The sequence below is a fragment of the Coregonus lavaretus genome (genome assembly GCF_964263955.1).
Source record: "Coregonus lavaretus genome assembly, chromosome: 2".
NCBI lineage: Eukaryota > Metazoa > Chordata > Actinopteri > Salmoniformes > Salmonidae > Coregonus > Coregonus lavaretus.
The window spans coordinates 17,900,055-17,922,260 of record NC_139989.1 but is presented as its reverse complement, the minus strand read 5'-3'; the positions used below and the strand labels follow the sequence as shown (position 1 = coordinate 17,922,260).

General features: G+C 42.9%; 1 pseudogene across 1 annotated transcript in view; it reads left to right on the top strand.

The window, feature by feature from the left end:
- LOC311100280 (POU domain, class 6, transcription factor 2-like) overlaps positions 1–22,206 on the top strand; it is a 100,866-nt pseudogene that overhangs the window by 31,881 nt on the left and 46,779 nt on the right. Inside the window, exon 4 of the transcript in view lies at positions 15,729–16,066. The product of the transcript in view is annotated as a POU domain, class 6, transcription factor 2-like (transcript). The remainder of the gene's footprint in view (positions 1–15,728; positions 16,067–22,206) is intronic.

Below are 22,206 nucleotides of genomic sequence, written 5' to 3'. Positions count from 1 at the left end.
CTACCTGGAACCAGAAAAGGTTATCCTATGGGGACAGCTGAAGAACCCTTTCGGAACCCTTTTTTTCTAAGAGTGTGATAACATTTTTATTTGATTTTCAATACAGCTTTATTGCACATACGGCCTACAGTAATTGGCCATGCAAGATTGCATTCCTTGTATTGTAAGTTGTAAAGTATCAAAGAAGCAGAATTGTAATGCTCAATGGAGGGAAATAAATGAAACATCATTCGCCTGCTTCTTTTCTCTATGACTCACTCGACACTAATTCAAGACTCAATTCAACCAAACAAACCCCTTTCTTATTAATAAGCGTATCCCGTCGTTATTTGCTATCAGCCCAGGCTCCAGGCACCGTGAACATGACATCAGAGACCACAGTTCCAATGGTGAGGTGAGAGTATTGTTCCCCTCACTCGAAACGGCACTCCGGGATCCAGGTAGATAAATGCTGTGCATCCCACTCACATAGCGGTACAGCCTAATGAGAAGACATGTCTCCTCCCTGGTTTGATGAAAAGGCTCAAACGCTATCGGTACTGTTCTCATGTTGTGAGTGGGTGTTAACATGACACAAATTATAGAAATCACTCTGCTCATTACAGCACCAAAGGGGGGGGGGGGGGGGGGCAGAGCCAAATGTTTCCACACTAGTTAGTCCATGTCAGACTCCATCTATTCCGCTGAGCTGAATGCTGGTGGGGGTACGCCACCGCTCCTTAAAGAGGTTAGCTCATCAAAGCACCACAGCTCCCAGGAACCATGGGATTTGAAGGGAATGCCTGTCTATACCCTTTTCCTTACCCCATTCCACCATTGGTGCATTTCAAACATCCCAATTTGTTTGAACTACACTACCAGTCAAAAGTTTGGACACACCTACTCATTCAAGGGTTTTTCTTTATTTTTACTATTTTTTACATTGTAGAATAATAGTGAAGACATCAAAACGTTGAAATAACACATATGGAATCATGTAGTAACCAAAAAAGTGTTAAACAAATCAAAATATATTTTATATTTGAGATTCTTCAAATAGCCACCCTTTGCCTTGATGACAGCTTTGCACACTCTTGGCATTCTCTCAACTAGCTTCATGAGGTAGTCACCTGGAATGCATTTCAATTAACAGGTGTGCCTTGTTAAAAGTTCATTTGTGGAATTTCTTTCCTTCTTAATGCGTTTGAGCCAATCAGTTGTGTTGTGACAGGGTAGGGGGTGTATACAGAAGATAGCCCTAATTGGTAAAAGACCAAGTCCATATTATGGCAAGAACAGCTCAAATAAGCAAAGAGAAACAACAGTCCATCATTACTTTAAGACATGAAGGTCAGTCGATACGGAACATTTCAAGAACTTCTTCAAGTGCAGTCGCAAAAACCATTAAGCGCTATGATGAAACTGGCTCTCATGAGGACCGCCACAGGAATGGAAGACCCAGAGTTACCTCTGCTGCAGAGGATAAGTTCATTAGAGTTACCAGCCTCAGAAATTGCAGGCCAAATAAATGGTAAAAGTAACAGACACATCTCAACATCAACTGTTCAGAGGAGACTGTGTGAATCAGGCCTTCATGGTCGAATTGCTGCAAAGAAACCACTACTAAAGGACACCAATAATAAGAAGAGACTTGCTTGTGCCAAGAAATATGAGCAATGGACATTAGACCGGTGGAAAATGGTCCTTTGGTCTGGAGTCCAAATTTGAGATGTGGTTGAACGGATGATCTCCGCATGTGTATTCTCACTGTAAAGCATGGAGGAGGAGGTGTTATGGTGTGGGGGTGCTTTGCTGGTGACACTGTCAGTAATTTATTTAGAATTCAAGGCACACTTAACCAGCATGGCTACCATAGCATTCTGCAGCGATACGCCATCCCATTTGGTTTGGGCTTAGTGGGACTATAATTTGTTTTTCAACAGGACAATGACCCAACACACCTCCAGGCTGTGTAAGGGCTATTTTACCAAGAAGGAGAGTGATGGAGTGCTGCATCAGATGACCTGGCCTCCACAATCCCCCGACCTCAACCCAATTGAGATGGTTTGGGATGAGTCAGAGTGAAGGAAAAGCAGCCAACAAGTGCTCAGCATATGTAGGAACTCCTTCAAGACTGTTGGAAAAGCATTCCAGGTGAAGCTGGTTGAGAGAATGCCAAGAGTGTGCAAAGTTGTCATCAAGGCAAAGGGTGGCTATTTGAAGAATCTCAAATATAATATATATTTTGATTTGTTTAACACTTTTTTGGTTACTACATGATTCCATATGTGTTATTTCATAGTTTTGATGTCTTCACTATTATTCTTCAATGTAGAAAATAGTAAAAATAAAGAAAAACCCTTGAATGAGTAGGTGTGTCAAAACTTTTGACTGGTACTGTATACGCACCCCCCCCCCCCCCCCCCCCCCCCCCCCACACACACACACACACACACACACTGTATGGCAGTATACAGTACCAGTCAAAAGTTTGGACACACCTACTCATTCAAGGGTTTTTCTTTATTTTTACGCCATCCCATTTGGTTTGGGTTACTTGGCAGCAAATAAAAAGCTCTGTCACATAAAAATGTTAATATTGAGAATACTAAGAATAACTAACATTACAGCGGATTGTCATGGTGGTAAAGAAGCACTATGCAGAAATCCTGGTTGCTAAAATTCTAATAGTTCACCTAATTTCAGTTTGTGACAAAACAAGCAATGTAGAGAATCATTGTACCATCTAAACTGCTGTGAAATATATTTTCAATAACCAAAAATATAGTATTTTCAGCTGTTTGAAGCTGGTGTACAAGCTGAGTAAAAGTAAACTTAAGAACATAGAAATAGTGCACATAGAACAGATCCACGGCTTCTTAGACTTGCTTTCAATGAGAATGACAGATCTATAACTCACATTTCTATGTGAATTTGGTCAGGTCGCCCAAAAAGTTACATATTGCAGCTTTGTAAGTGTTTGTAAAATTCCTAGTGATGAGTACATCAGGATGGATTATTATAATTTCAGACAGACTTGTGAAACTTTATCACTTCCAAGTCCTCTCATAAATCCCCCAGATCAACACCCTAATCCCATCTCATCACAATATAACCTATCCCATCCCCTCTCCCCTCTCCTGTTTAATTGGACGCGTTCTCCACTAGTATGTATTCCACGTCATTCCTTTAATGATTCAACTTTGCTGTGGTTGTAAGATGACTCGCAGGGGAGAGAGTGGCATTTAAATAAATAACGGTGATAAAATGTAGACCTCATACATTTCAAAGCTAATGCAACTAGCGATGCCATAGGAGCAGCTGCACACACTGTCCTGGAGCGATAATTTGATTGATTTGTTGTGACAGCAGCCAAATAATTGAGAGTGAGAGGTGCCGTTGAAGATGAAGAGTAGGCTGAGGCAGGTTCGCCCAGGCAATCCCAGCAGATATGGCGCCTGGGTTCTCATCTCTGTCATTGATATCAGCTGCCACTGGTTTATTGTTTGGGAAACGTGGGGGGCGACTGCCTGTATGACAGTTCAAGGAAAGAAAATAACTCACCAATCAGCATGAGCCAGAGCAGCGTTCAAAAGGTTAGAATCAAACACCCTTGTATTCACTCAAGCAGGCACACACTCGTACACACACGCATACACCTATCCCTTGAGACGTACTATTTAAACCTACATGTTAGTTTTTGAAGCAGAGGTGTAATTCAATTTCACCTCCGAATGTTACATTATTTCAAAACGTTTGTTCTCAATTTGCGGGTGAATTGTAACATCATGCATAGGATCAAATAATATGAGGAATACTATTTATCCTTTCTCATTGTATACAATTTATTTACGGCTTATGTCTTATAAAATTGCCATTGTCTGGCATACTGTCCCAGCTTTGCTGGTCACAACATTGACCTGCTAAATCCCAGCTCCTCCACATGTTTTTGTTTGTTTTGGAGATGGTGGCCTTGTCACTGCTGTAGCCTCAGCTGTGCTGCAGGACAGCAAGTTACTGGTGGAGCCTAAGAGAGAGGGAGAGAGAAAAAGGGAGAGGGTGAGAGAGGGGGAGGGAGAGAGGGAGAGAGAGAGAGAGAGAGAGGGGGGGGGGAGCGAGGGAGAGAGAGAGAGGGGGGAGAGAGAGAGAGAGGGGGAGAGAGAGAGAGAGAGAGAGAGAGAGAGAGAGAGAGAGAGAGAGAGAGAGAGAGAGAGAGAACTCTTGATGTCAGTGTAGTAAAAGACAATAACAATGCTAATCAGACATGGCTGTGGCTGCTTCACTACAGCAAGCCCTGACATGTGCCCTTTCTGCGGCAGAGTGAGCACTGAGGGAGACGTTCTGCTAACATCATGTCATAAACATAGACCCAAGAACTACACATGAGGTACCTGTACTGTATAGGGTGTGATGTGTATTTCTGCACATGCTTTGCACGATAGTAACAGTGTTTGTCGCCTAGTTATTTGGCCTGACAATAGAGGTCTGTGTGGGAAAGTACAATGCTCCATTCTGACAGAGAGGTGGTGCAGGGAGGCCTGAAATGACTTGCACTTTTCCAACTGGCATTAAATTAAATTACGAAGTTGGAACACATTCCCTTTACCCCAGCCAGCTCTGATTCGATCAACTGGACTATAACAATACATTACATTACCAGCCTGACTCCCTCTGTCATCCCATGCTCAGTGAAAATGAAAAATGGGATGGTGTTAAAGTTTTTTATGTTTTCAAAAAAAAATTACTTGTTCGATACTGAATTAGTATTTTAGGTAATACAATTATTATTATTATAATAAAAAAAAAATGTTTCTGAAACATTTGGACATTTCCATATTTCCAATATTTCGAGCAAATCACCTCAGCGCCTAGACAGTCGGACAGACGGTTGTTAGCAATAACATAATTACCTCTCACTTCTTATTTTCCCTCCAGAAGGTTAACAGAGGATTAGCACCCCTCACACATTTAAGGTCTGCCAGAGATTGACAAGGCACGATTCCTAAGCTTTCAGGAACAATCTGTAGTCAAGCATTTTAAATGAAAATTGATTTGTGATTTACATGGTCACTGAGAGGAAAATTACCTTATGAAATATTGTAAATGAAATATTAGACAAGGTGCTGTGGTAGGGAGCAGACAGAGATGGTAATCTTGTGGAACTGAAATTCCCGCCTGGCAGAATTGGGTGACATTTTACATTTATCTGTGTTCCGCATGACTTGTAATGTTAATGGTCATTTTATGGGACTGAACTGGAATGAACATGGTGTTACCACAGATTGCCTCCAATGTAGAATTGTGTAAAGTAGCACAGCTGTGTCCTTTATTTTAAATGTTTCAGTAAGGTGACTTATTTAATGATCTGTCCTCTGTTGTTCAATGTATGCATTCAGCCCATTTTTTATCAGGCAGTTCAACGCCGAACACCATTACAAACACACACCTTTACTGAAGCAAAGGCTTTACAGCGAGACTGTAGTGTATTTTACCACTGGGTTGTTTGAACATTCATCTTCATGGGTTTGAGGTTTTAGAAATGTGGAGGGAAAAGTACAGAAAGGCTTCCGTCCCTTTTACTTCTACAAAGTGAGGATTTAGAAGAAGCTATTAAAACTTCATTTTCCTCTAGGGATACTTACAAAAAATAGTTACTGAAATTGGTAACATTCAGTTGAAGTATGTTATTGTCAGAAATCTTGACACATATTCAGAAATACATCGTTTTGCTTCCTTAGAGCACTGAATACTTTAAAAAGTAATAGATATTTCTTTCATAATGGACAAGCAGCTAAAGCGTTATTGGAATACATAATTTTGTCAATACAAAAATATCAGATTATCAATACAACCCGACACTTTTTCAATACAAATCTACCATCAACTTAATAATAACAGGAAATCAATAAAGACTTATCTACTAATGAATACTGCTTACACTCACCCCACATTTACTCATTTTAATCAATACCCTGTGCACTCAACCTTTCCATTCCCTACAAAGGCCGGACAGGAATAACACATGGATTTCAAAAGGGAATAGTCCAGCGTGTTTGAAAAGTAATAGAAACAACTTAGCAGAACAAAGTGCTATTCCATAAAGCGCATAAGGCTCAGGGGGTCACAAGGAGCCAGTCCAGCCCAGATCACTCTAAGGTCATTATTAACCATGGCTCGCCAGTTCCATGTCTGTGAAACCAGAGAGCCTGTGGTGATAGCAGATAGTGTTGAAACAAACCCCATGGCCATTGGGAGAAGGCTGGTCCGCTAGGCTGCTAAAAGCTATCTGTGGTTACTAATTGCTGGCCGGGGCCTAACTGCCTTAATTAATAGGCTTGGTGTCTCAGGGCTGAGACAGGGGAGCTTGTATCAGTGTCAGAGGAGCTCAAAAGCCCCCCCCCCCCCAGACCTCCTGGGGGGTGGTGGAGTCCCTGGGGGCCCATCTCTGGATTAACCACAGATACATCACAGACGGATTATATAGTGTGTGAGCAGGATGGCATGTTTAGACCGGAGAGATCCATTACTCTCTGATCATAAGAGAGCATTACTTAGTACATCTCAGGGTAGAGAGAAAAGCAACGATTTCTGTCTCTGTTCAAACACATCGCCCACCCCTCCTGTATTCTCCTCCTCTCCTCCCCCTTCCTCTCCGGTTCCTGAATTATGTGGCTGTAATTCAGAGTGACAAAGTAGATTTAGCACCTTTTCCCACCGACAATGGAGGTTTTGTTCAGTGAGCTCTCACTGTGAAATTAGCCCTTGTACTCTCTTTTTCCGGCTGCAGTGAAATGGTTACAAGACACAGATCAGCCCATAAGAAAATAGAACTGATTCAACAAACCTACTGCTGTCCCCTCTGCCTGCTCCTCACCCCAACCCCATCTTGCCTTCTCCACTACCCCTTCCTCTTCCCCCATCAAGCACCTGGCAAAGGCTTGTAAGTTTCGGGTGCATGCATTTTTTCTTCTGATGATATATTGTCCCGGTGGTGAATTTCATTTACTGCTGCTGCCCTTTGCTAAACCTGTTGCTAGTCAGTGAGCATGATAAGGGTATAAGTAGCGCACTACTTCATTCATCATACATCGTTCTGGGCCCTCAAATATCTCATATGCGATTCAGGAGGAAACTACTAAACCGGCACAAATAATCCCTCTAGGAAACAGCTGAGGTTATATTAAACGCTGTGTAAGAAATATATTGGATTGTTTGCATGTGTAATGAAATATACATTTCTGATGCTTGCATTTTGCAGCGTATTTGCCTTTATTTCGGTTTATGTGGTATGAAATGTATCACAAGTAGTGGTTCTTGTGATTTACATTATACAGCTCTCATATATTTCTGACACCATCTTTGCCTTTGCATTTTGAAATCTCCCCCCCCCCCCCCCCCCCCCCCCCCCTCAAATCATATCGCTGCTGTGTTGTATTAAAGAGCATTACTAATCACAAGAGGCTCTGTGTCACTCAGAAGTCTCCACATCACTTGGGCTGACAATGTTGTGCTGGTGGGCATGTTGTGCTGTGCGAAAGTGCTTACACACTCCCACAGACAACCAAAGGGAATAATTAAAGACAGAATATGGAGGCAGAAGAATGGAGAACAAATCCCATTGGTTGGGGTTATTTCATCCCACTGAATTCTTTCGCTCCTCTCTCTCTCCTTCTATTCTCACGTTCCTCTTTCCAAATGCACTGTGGGTAATATGGCACACTTTCAAAAGCTTATGTAAGCGAGGCAGCGTACAACAAAGGGCCTATGATGTCCTACTCATCCCCACATTGTCTTTTCATTATTTTAGAATCATTTCATATCTGGGGGAGTGGGTGAGTGAGCAGGCGAACGAAGCAATGCTTAATAACCCCATAATGTAGCTGCCTGGAAGCTGAGAATGAAAGATGCTTTTTAAAGGACTTGAAAACAAGCCGTGTGCTCTTATTTCTCCCTCCCTCCCTCCCTCCCTCCTTTTTTTTTTTTTCTAACAGCATAATTTTTTTAAACCTCCCACAATCACAACTGTTATCAAAATAATCCCCAATGAAATTCTAATTTAAATTGAGTAGACTATTAGAAGAGCTCGACTACACTCCATTTCGATAGCAGTAAATGTAGCCCCTCAATCTCTCCCAGCTTTTACTGTCAGTCAGAGAGCACTCAGTCATCTCCGTGCATCAGGCCCGCAATATTGATTTTTCCACCAACTGAAACAGCCGCATGAACATAAATTTTGCATGAGGCTTTTACTCACGTCCTCCGCCTCGGTCTGACGACACATGATGGGACCGAGAACGGGCTGTAATAACCCAGCCTACCAGGGCTGACAGGCTTCACAGGGGCTCCAGACTCTACTCTGGTATCTACCACTGAAAGACAAAAAGGCAGAGATACTGTAGATGGCTGATTTACGTGTTCAGTGGCACGTTCTGTATCACCACCACCTCTGTCTGAGCCTCCCTTCTGGACGGACTTTGAAGAGCGAGAGAAGCCTGCTATGTTCAAAGGGAGTTTCCTACTGTAGGGAATGAGTGGGTTAAGCAGCCATGCCTAGTATTATGTCAGATTAGATGTTACAGAGAACACCTCAGCAGTCAACTCAGCTGTGTCACTCCTCGAGCTGTAATTAAAGGGCCAGTTGGAGTGTTCGGTCATCTTGATTGACTATAGTACTGTATTGATGTAAGATATTGACATTTCACGTGGACAGATACAGGCTAGAATCATGTTTTTATTCAAATAAATTATAGCAATTAAATATCTACCGTGAATCACAGATAAAGTAGGTCCTTGTAACTGACACCAAAAGGCTACTAACGCTATAATACTGTGTCTTTTTATTTATTTGTATTCTAATATCTCCATGGAGAGGACTCAATACTCAATACTTTCAAATCCTTACCCTGGGGTGAGAATTCCACAACACAGCTTCATATTGCCTTGCATCACAAAGTGAAAGCATTATCTGTGGATCCCTACAAGCGGTGCGTTTTACTCTGTAAAACCCCATGGCTCATTCGACTCAAGTCTCTACTGCTTCCATTTTTGTTGTGTCTAAACCCCTCCAAAGCGGCACTGAAACATTGATATTGTCTACAGTGACTGCAGGTAATATCTTTACACAGTTGGATTTTTTCTCCGGTTTTATTTGCCCTGTGTTTATTCTAACCATGGCCAAGGAGCAGGAATCAATTTTTCATACTCTCAACGTGATTCGTATACCACAACTCCCGAATGAAAAACTGAGAAACACATTTGTGTTCTCAGATGTCTAGGGAAACCTCTGACATTGAAATGTGTATTGTGATCTTTAGTTCAATGTGTGAGCGTTATCTGTTGTTTCAGTGTTTATTGGATGTAACACCAATGTCTGATGCTGAAATTTTAAACCCTCCACTACACAAAATAAAATATTTTCAGTTTTAGTTAAATATCTATTGAAAAAAGGTGAAGGGAAACATGTCATTGAAATCTAATGCTGGATGCTAAATTGAGCCGCCATATTGCAAATACCAATAACATTAACTATTTCTCTGGAGTCAGTGATCCTCCTAATTTACCACCTTAAAAGTTGCATGAAAACAGCTGCATGTGCGAAATAAGTTTCTGTAAGAAATAACATGTTTTCATCCAGTTTATTAGTCTGAGTGCGCTTACTCTTAATCCTCAGGGTAAAAATGACCTTCCTCCGTCCATGTTCATAATTGCCAAGCGCCTCACCGACTAGTCCATCTCTCTCCAGTGGAGTAATTATCCGTGTGGCAACCAATTGAGACAGTGCTTTATGTTCTCCCACAGTGGGACGTGAGGCAGAGACATAACACGGCTGTTGTTTCCTCTCCTTCTCTCCTCTCCCTTCACTTGTTCAAGAACCACAGCACAGTTTAGATGACCCCCTAAAATACTGGGTGAGTCAGAACAGATACTTTCATTTACTTCATGGAGGCACCTCTTCAGACCTCTGCCTGGCTCCTAATTTACTGCACTCTGCTAATGATGCTGGGAGGAGAGAGGTGAAGATAGAGCGTGGTCGCTTTATATGAGTTTTTGACCTTTTGATGTTTTTATGCTTCCGAACATTTGAACACATATTGTACCATTTTGCATTGAATGTTGTAGCCTACAATATTATTATTTTCATACTTGAAGAACTAACTCTTTACACTATATTAAATTGACTCCTCATCTTTATGTTGTTGTTTGTGCGATACACACAATACAATGTAAGAAAGAGAGTTACTAAAGAGTTAGCCAATGGAGTAAACTTTATGGGTTGAAACCAATCAATGTCCTTTTATCTGTTTATTTCTTAACTGTCTCTTTCATGTGGGCTTTTACCTGGCCTTTGCTGGGAGCTGAGTGTGATGAGCATGGATGTAGACACGTTGAATGCTTCTCCTTTCAATTATAACATCACCTTTTGCCATTGGCGCCTTTCTTTATTTCTATACAGTCTTTTTTATTGTACCTCCTATGCATGTGTCCTAACCAGTCACACACACACACACACACACACACACACACACACACACACACACACACACACACACACACACACACACCCACACACAAACACACACACACACACACACACACACACGTATAGTGTGCAGTGCTATAGAAATAAGTTAACTTGCTTCTCCTTAAAAGTCTATATTTTTTGTCTCTATTGTTCCTCATACGTATGGAATGATTTAGTATCCTAACTTTCAAAATAGTTACTACACATATGCACCCTATAGACAGATATGGACAAGTGCACATTACACGCTCACACACTCACACACACACAAACACAAGGGTGAGCTGTTGTTAACACCGAGGAGAAAAGGACAGAGGCCAAATCCAGCCCAGAGAGAGAACTGCAGTAATGGGGGGTTGGCAGGGACCAGAGAGGGGCCTGTTGTAATGAGAGAGGTGGCTGCTTCTCGCTCTCATCCTCTCCTGAGCGACACAGGAAACAAAAATAGCATTTTGTCTGACGTACGAGCCGATTTTGACCTAGCCTTGCGACCTTTGACAATCAGTCTCGCTTTGTACTTCACAGAGTCAGGGCTGCAGCAGTCAAAGACAACAGTTGATTTCTACAGTGGCACCGTCCACACTGAAACAAAGTAGACAAGAACCTACAGTTGGGATGTCAAACAAATGGGATCCGGCTCACGGGTGGTTTGAGTAAAAAAAAACTTAAAAACGAACTCAATATACTTCATATTGACTGAAACCAAATTGAAACTGCATAGAAATGATAATGGACCTACATTCATATAGTTTCTTGACTGTGTACAGCTCGCTAACAATCACCGAAATGAAAGCTAGACATGGAGTATTGAAAATTCCCAAAACAATGGTTTAGCAAATTTTGACGGCGAGGAAATATAACCAATTTTCAGTGCAGCCCTCCGGACCTTGTTGAAGGCCAAATGTGGCCCCCGGTGCAAAAGGAGTTTGACACCCCTGGCCTACAGTATCCTGGGTCCTCAAACCCACCCAGGTCATATGGCTCCCACTCCTCTGTGTAGAGAGAGAATCACTGTATCCTGTTTGAGGTATTTCATCTTCCACCTACTGGGATCTCTTATGGTCCAAAAGTGCTACAGTATACAGTAGATTACAATTTACAATAATACACATCTAATGAACATTTGACTTCATTTCTTCAGCTGGCATGTCTTTTCAGTACTTTTTCTGTGTCGTGGCTTATTCCTTAATATCGTGATTATCAGAGGCTTGCTGGTTCAACAGTCAGATTGGGATCCTTTATCCTGTACCCCTAAGCATGGGGCCTGTAAGTAAGAGGGCCACTTGAACATAGTACCAGGATTGGTGAACATGCAGCCAGGGAAATGAAGAACATATAATGAGCTCCATAGGATCCCAGCAGCCTTTTGCCCTTGTCTCCGTCTTCTCCAAGCCCCTTCCTCCTCCTACTCCATTCACTGTCTGCTTGAGGAGGTAGCACAAACAATTAGTGGAGACAGGGCTGCTGGATTATGAGGTCAGCCAAAGCAATCAGACAGCCGCGGTTAGAAGAATGCTCTTTCTAAAGCCGGGTTCCCAGTGACAGGGAGAAGAAGGGTCAGTGGGCCTGACAGTCTTAACAAGATGACAGAATTTATAAAGCATCGCTGTTAAAGAATATAGTTACCTGCGGTGTAGCCCTTATAATAAGGCCACATGGGGCTTCTTCCATATTCCCTCAGTATTTGTTTTCCTTTTTCATATTCTTTTGTTGTGCCTCTCTTTCCTCCTCGGCCTCACGGTCGACGCTGGAGGAGATTCTCTGAATCCTCTTTGATCTTCCCCTGGTTTAGATAATTTTTGGACAGAAATCTCTTTTTATCTCTCTCGCTCTCCTTTTCGTTCTTTCTGTCTTTCATTCCTCCCATTTTCCATATTTTTAACTGGCGCGCTCCACATTTTCTTGTGGTACACTTGCAAGCAGGAAGAGAGAGAGAGGCGCCCAGTCTTGTCATAGCTTGCTAGACAACTTGCCCTAACATTTCAAATGAGAATTGGACTGGGCGCCTCTCTCTCAAGATGATATATAATTCATGGTGGGGTGTGGGAGAGGTGTCAATGTGTCAGGAGGTAGAAGAAATGTGAAAGTGTTGCTGCTATTTACTGGCCCAGAGACACTGGTCACATCCCAAATGGCACACTATTCCCTTTATAGTGCACTACTTTTGAGCAGGGTCTGATAGGGCTCTGGTCAAAACTAGAGCACTATATAGGGAATAGGGTGCCATTTGGGACACAGACACTTGCTTTCTTCACTGGGATTCTTCTTCTGCTACTTAGAGCCGAGGAAAAGGGGGAGGTCTTGATCAAATGTTCGCATGCGCCTCTCCAGAACCCAGAGCGACCGGACTAATCAAAGAAATGTCTGCCCTCATGTTTTATTAATTCATCTCGCTATGAAACAGCCATTGGTTTAATTATTGAAGCACATTGATTCAGTATGTATACAAGCTTGTCTACCCCTCTATTCACAAATGCTCTGTTGCATTATCAAACGCCAGCCAACACTCTCTTTTGTGCCATTGATCTATTGTTATTCTCTCCGTTTCTTGAGACCTCTCATTGTTTTTAAGGCTGAAAGAGAACTCCATTGCGGTAGCCTTGTCACTGTAGGTTATATTGATGTTATACAGCTTAAAATAGCATTCTTAACATATCAAAAGTAGATAATAGTACTTTGGCAAGATACTGTAGTACCCTCACATGCAGTCCCAGAACTGGCAAAAACACCACAAACTATTAGGCTGGGGGTAGACCAACAGTAACAAGAGCCCTCTGGATCAGGTCTTTGTATGGTGCCTGTCATTCACCGCCAGTACCTCTTCTCAAGGAAAAAGTCAAGTAGATTCACAGTCAAGTAATGGTCTCAGAGCCTACAGTCTTTTTACTGGGGAACCAGTAAAGGTCAGTGAGAAATTTGATGTCTTGGTCAAATATTCAGTTTTGCCATTAGAAATGATGTGGTTTTGTGTCACTCTCGTTATGCTACCCGCTGAGTGATTATAAGGGTAAAATGCTGTATGCCTTAGGTGAAAACAGTCACTCATACAGTCACTTAAGGCTTTGTAAAAAAATAAGAACCAATGAATTTTCAGTCAATGGTTGAGAATTTGTGAAATTCACCACCACGCACTGCACTTTATATGAAGAACTGAATACATATACAGTGGGGAAAAAAGTATTTAGTCAGCCACCAATTGTGCAAGTTCTCCCACTTAAAAAGATGAGAGAGGCCTGTAATTTTCATCATAGGTACACGTCAACTATGACAGACAAAATGAGAAAAAAAAATCCAGAAAATCACATTGTAGGATTTTTAATGAATTTATTTGCAAATTATGGTGGAAAATAAGTATTTGGTCAATAACAAAAGTTTCTCAATACTTTGTTATATACCCTTTGTTGGCAATGACACAGGTAAAACGTTTTCTGTAAGTATTCACAAGGTTTTCACACACAGTTGCTGGTATTTTTGCCCATTCCTCCATGCAGATCTCCTCTAGAGCAGTGATGTTTTGGGGCTGTCGCTGGGCAACACGGACTTTCAACTCCTTCCAAAGATTTTCTATGGGGTTGAGATCTGGAGACTGGCTAGGCCACTCCAGGACCTTGAAATGCTTCTTACGAAGCAACTCCTTCGTTGCCCGGGCGGTGTGTTTGGGATCATTGTCATGCTGAAAGACCCAGCCACGTTTCATCTTCAATGCCCTTGCTGATGGAAGGAGGTTTTCACTCAAAATCTCACGATACATGGCCCCATTCATTCTTTCCTTTACACGGATCAGTCGTCCTGGTCCCTTTGCAGAAAAACAGCCCCAAAGCATGATGTTTCCACCACCATGCTTCACAGTAGGTATGGTGTTCTTTGGATGCAACTCAGCATTCTTTGTCCTCCAAACACGACGAGTTGAGTTCTTACCAAAAAGTTATATTTTGGTTTCATCTGACCATATGACATTCTCCCAATCCTCTTCTGGATAATCCAAATGCACTCTAGCAAACTTCAGACGGGCCTGGACATGTACTGGCTTAAGCAGGGGGACACGTCTGGCACTGCAGGATTTGAGTCCCTGGCGGTGTAGTGTGTTACTGATGGTAGGCTTTGTTACTTTGGTCCCAGCTCTCTGCAGGTCATTCACTAGGTCCCCCCGTGTGGTTCTGGGATTTTTGCTCACCGTTCTTGTGATCATTTTGACCCCACGGGGTGAGATCTTGCGTGGAGCCCCAGATCGAGGGAGATTATCAGTGGTCTTGTATCTCTTCCATTTCCTAATAATTGCTCCCACAGTTGATTTCTTCAAACCAAGCTGCTTACCTATTGCAGATTCAGTCTTCCCAGTCTGGTGCAGGTCTACGAGTGGAGGACAGAGGAGCCTCTTAAAGAAGAAGTTACAGGTCTGTGAGAGCCAGAAATCTTGCTTGTTTGTAGGTGACCAAATACTTATTTTCCACCATAATTTGCAAATAAATTCATTAAAAATCCTACAATGTGATTTTCTGGAGAAAAAAATTCTCAATTTGTCTGTCATAGTTGACGTGTACCTATGATGAAAATTACAGGCCTCTCTCATCTTTTTAAGTGGGAGAACTTGCACAATTGGTGGCTGACTAAATACTTTTTTCCCCACTGTACGTATTGCATATTCTTGTGGTTTACAGTACCTTGTGGATGCGTCCATGTGGACATACACATGAATGTGTCTGTCTGTCTGTCCATCTCTGTCTGTGTGTGTCACTGAAACGGTGAGAAAAGTGCATAAAATTAATTAGCATTTAAATCTAGAGATGAGGATAACGGTATGATTTCTTAAGACTTCCTGTCAAGATGAATGACTCTTCCTAGGAGATTTTCCATAATTAAACCTAAGATTGTGACATTCTCTGAGTGAAAATGAAGAGCTTCTCTCTAGAGAGACCAATTATGTCAGTCAATGTGGATAGCTTTGTCCTCTAACTACTGAAGTCAGGTTCTTCTGGAACTCCATGGTAGAGGTTACAATGTTACTGGACCTTGTTGTGGGACTGGTCAATTTACATTGATATCCCCACACCTCAACCTATTGTCTATCTATTGTTAGGTGTGACCATTCTTTTTCAGTATGTTACCCCAACTGCTGGTTTTCAAATTACACATGAATGTGTTACAAACATTTTTGAATGTCTCTGAATAGTTTAAGATACAGTAGTAATGATATCAGTTTGATGTTCTGTTCCTCTTCCTTCACCAGCTACCTCATCCCTGAACTCCCAGCTTCAGCACCTGCAGCAGCTTCAACAGATACAACAGCACCACCAGCAACAACAACAGCACCATCACCAACAACAACAACACCATCAGCAGCATCAACACTCCCACAGCCACATCCACAACCAGTTGTCATCACGGGGTCACATGACCCCGCCCAGCCTACAGCAGTCCTCCGTCTCGGTCCCCTCCCCTGGCTCCGCCTCCTCCACCACCTCCATGACCGGCTCTGGCCAACCACCGCAGTCTCCGCCGTTCAGGCAAAACCAATCGCCGGCCCGCAGCCTGCCCTCGCCCGTCACACCGCCCATGCCACTGCAGGTGAGCTCACTCTACCCCGTTACTGTATGCCAATGTGTTAGTCCCAAATGTATATTTAACTTGTGTTATCCAAGTTGTAAGAATAGTAGCTTACATAGGCCTACTTCCTATTGCTACTGCATCTTTGACGCCCTCATACAAAAACTTCAGCCAGTGGATGTGTGTTCAAATAGTCTTACTAGTGGTGGTATTGTGATGATATGGTGTTGTGGGATGTGTTGCGGACAGAAGAAGGCCAATCTTGACATAATACTATGCTGATGACTACTCATTAGACCCTGTTTGTCTAGGTACTGTTTTATATACTTGATATGAATCAAGAGCTAGTGGTTTATGCCTGTCAGGCATCTCTGAGGTCAGTGTGGGGACATTAAAATGTGCATCTCATTGACAAGGTCATCATTCAGTGAGAGGGTTATTCAAAGCACACTAAACTGAGTTTCAAGCCATCATGCATCGTTTTTGAACTCCTCTTGGATACATCAGGTTCTCATCAACATTTATCAGTCATTTTGATCTTAGCTGCCCTTCCTTTATCCAACCTCCTTTTTAGTCAGTTTGTCTGTCCATCCATCTCAGCCCCCTTCTGTCCGTCTGGCTGTCAGTGTGTGACGATAATAACCTATTTTATATCCCTGTGGTTTCATTTCTGGTGGAGCTCGGCCAGGGTCGCCTCCCTCTCCCTGGCCACATTCATCAGCGTCAGTCCTTTATTGGGTTGTGGCACTGCACCCTTCTTTATGGCCAGGATGAGTACGGCCATTTGTTTCCCCCTTGCACCCCTCTACGGCCCTGTCACAGCCTAGTGAGACTCAGCAGGAAAAACAGACACCAGCATTTAAAAAGCTGGCTAGCTGCTGCCTGCCACCCAGACCTAGACACCAACCATATACTATAGCCACATTCTAGCCCCGAGCGCTGAGGGTAAATTGGGCTAGTCAAAGGCTGTGCATCCTAAATGGCATCCTATTCCATCTATTCCCCCCATAGGGCTCTGGTCAAAAGTAGTGCACTATATAGGCAATAGGGTGCTATTTGGGACGAACTCACAGTGCTGGTCCACTTAGACACAGCCAGCATAAGGGCCAAAACCTCACAGTAATAACCTTCTTTTCTGGAGTACGTAAGTGTTCTGATGTGCATTACAGTCAAGCAAAGCCCCCCTTTGTCTTCTTTGAATATTTTAGTCTGTTTTAAGAATTTCTTAGAAAGCAGGTCTAGAAAGCAGAGCTACAGAGAGCAATCCCTGCCTGACATACCGCAGTGCCTGACGTACTCACAATTAATGATAATGCTCCTCTGTTTACTAGCACAATTAATGAGAAATCATAATCTATTAGTACTATAATGACATCTTTCACCAGTTTCACCACCGGACCCTGTCCTTACTATAGCTTGAATTTGATAAAGAAAATGAGATCCTGATTATGATGACTGGGGATCCATTTACATTTTAGTAATTTAGCAGACGCTTTTATCCAGGGATAGATGTATAGAAAAATAGGCAGGCAGGCAGGCAGGCAGGCAGGCAGGCAGGCAGGCAGGCAGGCAGGCAGGCAGGCGGACAGACAGACAGTGCTGGGGTTGTCACTGAGGGTGTTCCCATGTCACCTGGTGAGAATCCCTCCAAGGACAGTTCTTGCCTGCGTCCCAAATGGCACCCTATTTCCTATGTAGTGCACTACTTTGGACTAGGGCCCATATGGTGTACTATGTAGGGAATAGGGTGTGATTTGGGACACAGGCCCTGTCTGCTGAGAGTTCTCCTGCCCAGTCCTCTGCACATTCCCAAATCTGGATTTTAGCCCCTCATCCATCTGCACCCTCCAGCCTGTGTGTGAGAGTGTGAGTGTGAGTGTGAGTGTGTGTGTGTGTGTGTGTGTGTGTGTGTGTGTGTGTGTGTGTGTGTGTGTGTGTTTGTGTTTGTGTTTGTGTGTGTGTGTGTGTGTGTGTGTGTGTTTGTGTGTGTGTGTGTGTGTGTTTGTGTGTGTGTGTGTGCTAGGGTTGCGTCCCAAATGGCGCCCTATTCCCTATTTACTGCACTACTTTTGACCAGGGCCCAAAGGTAGTGCTCTATATAGGGAATAGGGTGTCATTTGGGATGTACTCTAGCACAGATAACATCCCTCATTTCATCTCCTATTATTCACACACACATGACCACAGCCATTCAACCATTTGTTTTAATAACCAGAGGGAGTGTCAGATAGACAAACATTCATTAGGATACTATTGTCTGTCCAAATTGTCCCCCACTGGGAGGTGAATAGAATAAACAGCTCTAGCCGTCTTTGAGCTTATTCTCACTGAATAGAGTTATCAGCACAAAATCCTAATTTACATAATACAATACATGACCAAAAGTATGTGTACACCTGCTCGTCGAACATCTCATTCCAAAATCATGGGCATTAATATGGAGTTGGTACCCCTTTTCTGATATAACAGCCTCCACTCTACTGGGATGGCTTTCCACTAGATGTTGGAACATTGCTGCAGGAACTTGCTTCTATTCAGCCTCAAAGCATTAGTGAGGTCGGGCACTGATGTTGGGCGATTAGGTCGTGCACTGATGTTGGGCGTTTCCGTTTCACTGGAACGAAGGGGCCTAGCCCGAACCATGAAAAACAGCCCCAGACCATTATTCCTCCTCCACCAAACTTTATAGTTGGCACTATGCATTCGGGAAGGTAGCGTTCTCCTGGTATCCACCAAACCCTGATTCGTCCGTCGGACTGCCAGATTGTGAAGCGTGATTCATCACTTCAGAGAACGCATTTCCACTGCTCCAGAGTCCAATGGCGGCGAGCTTTACACCACTCCAGCCGACGCTTGGCATTGTGCATGGTGATCTTAGGCTTGTGTGTGGCTGCTCGGCCATGGAAACCTATTTCATTAAGCTCCCGACGAACAGTTCTTGTGCTGACGTTGCTTCCAGAGGCAGTTTGGAACTCGGTAGTGAGTGTTGCAACCGAGAACAGATGATTTTTACACGCTACGCGCTTCAGCACTCGGCGATCCCGTTCTGTGAGCTTGTGTGGCCTACCACTTCACGGCTGAGCCGTTGTTGCTCCTAGACGTTTCCACTTCACAATAACAGCACTTACAGTTGACCGGGGCAGCTCTAGCAGGGCAGAAATTTGACGAACTGACTTGTTGGAAAGATCGCATCCTATGACGGTGCCATGTTGAAAGTCACTGAGCTCTTCAGTAAGGCCATTCTAGTGCCAATGTTTGTCTATGGAGATTGCATGGCGGTGTGCTTGATTTTATACACCTGTCAGCAACGGGTTTGGCTGAAATAGCCGAATACACTAATCTGAAGGGGTGTTCACATACTTTTTTATATATAGTGTATGTACATACACTTTTCAATTCAAATTAGCGACGGGAATGTCACAAGCCGGGAAAGGGTTCGGTTGGCGTTCTTGCATCGCAGCTCAAAAGTACCGTAAATGTCACAGTAGCCACTAGCCAGGAGGCTAACCATTGCAAACTATTCTACTAGCTAGCATGGATGAACTCTTCATGCATATACCATATTACACTTAATTATCAACAAGCTCTCACAGTCTCATGTCAGAATTAGACGTTCATCCATGTTTCTCAAACATCAAGTTTAGGCAATAACTCCGAATTTTAAAGATTAGGGTTAAGTTTAGCCATTAACTCAGAAATCTTAAGGTTAGGCATTAACTACGAATGGTTAAGGTAAGGGTTAAAACAAAAATAACTTTCTATTACTGGATTCAAACATGCAACCTTTGGCACCAAAGGCAGATGCTTACACGCATCTGCCATCCTTGTCCAGAACACCCCAGCAAAACTGAAACCTACTTGAAGTTAACAGCGCTCACTGTTGCCCCTAGTGGCTCATCTCACAACGTTCTCAGACATGGATGGATGTCGAATACTGACTTGATCACGGGTGACCTGGCTGTAATTATTGCAACATATTACATTCTTGAATAATGCTAAAATTCACAAGCATGTGCAGACAATGAAAGGTCTGTACACTCATTATTTTAGCTTCAAGACAAAAGCACAGAGTTACTGCTAGCTAACGCTAACAACATCAACATTCATCATTGCATTGTGTGGCGATTTCCATCTGTTGCATAGATCAGCACACCAGTGCCGCCGGCAAACGTGTGGCGAAATGGCATTTGCCCCAGCATTTTTGATTTGGTTTAATAAAAAATATTGATACAAAAGTGTTGAAAAGATGGACAAAGTACTGTTGTTTAGACTGATTCGCCTCATGATTTGTTTGCCAGAAGTTTTTCCTGGACTTTTTAAAAACCATATGACCTGATTAGAAAAAATCGGGTCCCATCATAGCCCATATAAAACCGTTTTTTTACAGCTGATTTATTACTATGTTATACCCAGACGTTTACCTAGTTAGGTTAGCCTACCAGATCAGGACAAACTCTGGGCCCCAGGAAAGCAATTTCCCACACAATGTAACACATGAAAAAACATATTATATTTGTATGATCTCAAAAACATTTCTTATATAGTGTAGTTTGACTTCAGTATCTGAAAATTTTGAGATAGTATCGACATGGTGGCGGGAATGGGCTTCCATAGTTTTCCTTGGCTCCATGCAGCCGGCAGGCAGCATTTACTGCGACAATTTCAGAATGTAACAAGTTGTTACTGCTGTTTCAGGTAAAAACTAAATAAAACAAGTCTCAAATCTTAGGAAAATGTCTATACATTTCAGCTGTTTCAAAAACATTGCTCTGCTATTACCATTTATATCCTACTGTAGGAGTGTTGAGCTCAACGACACATTGTGTTCACACTGCCATGCTCGAGGGTCAACCGCGAGTGTCGTGCGCGATCTCCGGAGGTACCGCTCTAGACGTGATAATTTCGCAAGTTTACTCTCTCGAGAATCAATACCTCTCGAAAACAACCCTTTGCTATCGCCAATGTGAAAATGGCCTTTGTATGGAGAGGGCAGCACAAACATCCACTGGCTTACAAATTACAACATTACGGTGGATGAAGAAAAACAAAACTGTTGCTTTGAGACAATGCTCCCTTCTTCTTGTTTCAGTAGAAAAGCCTAGCAGCCCTAAGGTTATTGGTGGACTCTCCACAATTTAACGAGAGGTTCACTCTCCCACTTCTCAGTGTGTCTCCACCACAGCAGCCTCTACTACACCGCTATCTCTCCCATCCCTCTCCAGCATGCTGAGTTCCAGGCAGTCACAGGCAATAGCCTCAGCCTCCCTCCACAATGATGACAAATAGACAGGGAGGGAGATTATGAAATTTGCTTAAGTGTGTTAATAGGCTGATTGCTGCAGCCGGGCTGAATTTGCTGGAAGTTGATTGATTAGAGGCGCAGGTTTTCTCCACGCCCAGCAGAGCTCAGGGATTTGACGGGGTGCACGGCGCTCGCCAAGTCTGTTACACCGGAATTGATCTTAATTAGATCTGAAAGACCTGCCACAGCAGAATAGTCACAGCGATTAAAATGAAAAACAGGAGAAATTACTGATCAAATTAATCATAATGTCGGGCTACAGCTGTAGGTCTGGTGTAATTTGCCACTCCACTGAGTTACATCGGCCCCGGCAGGGAGAGGCAGAGGAGGGAGAGAAAGGCTGCTACATACTGATCCGCGGCAGCAGGGGGCCTAGGCCAGCCCATCAACTCTCTCTTATTCAATTCGCTGAGCCCGGGCCCTTGTGACCCCTGTGTGACATCCACTGGAGCTAACACTCACGCATGCGCACACACATGTATACACACATGTTGTTTGCAAGCACACACACACACAGACATACACAGGTTTGCACACAGACTCACACAGTTATGAACGCACACAAATACGCACATGAAATCAAATTTTATTCGTCACATGCTTCGTAAACAGGTGTGGACTCACAGTGAAATGCTTACTTACGGGCCCTTCCCAACAATACAGAGAGAAAGAAAATAGAGAAATAATAGAAAAGCAAAACACGTAATAGTAACGATAACTTGACTATATACAGTTGAAGTCAGAAGTTTACATACACTTTAGCAAAATACATTTAATATCAGTTTTTCACAATTCCTGACATTTTATCCTAGTAAAAATTCCCTGTCTTAGGTCAGTTAGGATCACCACTTTATTTTAA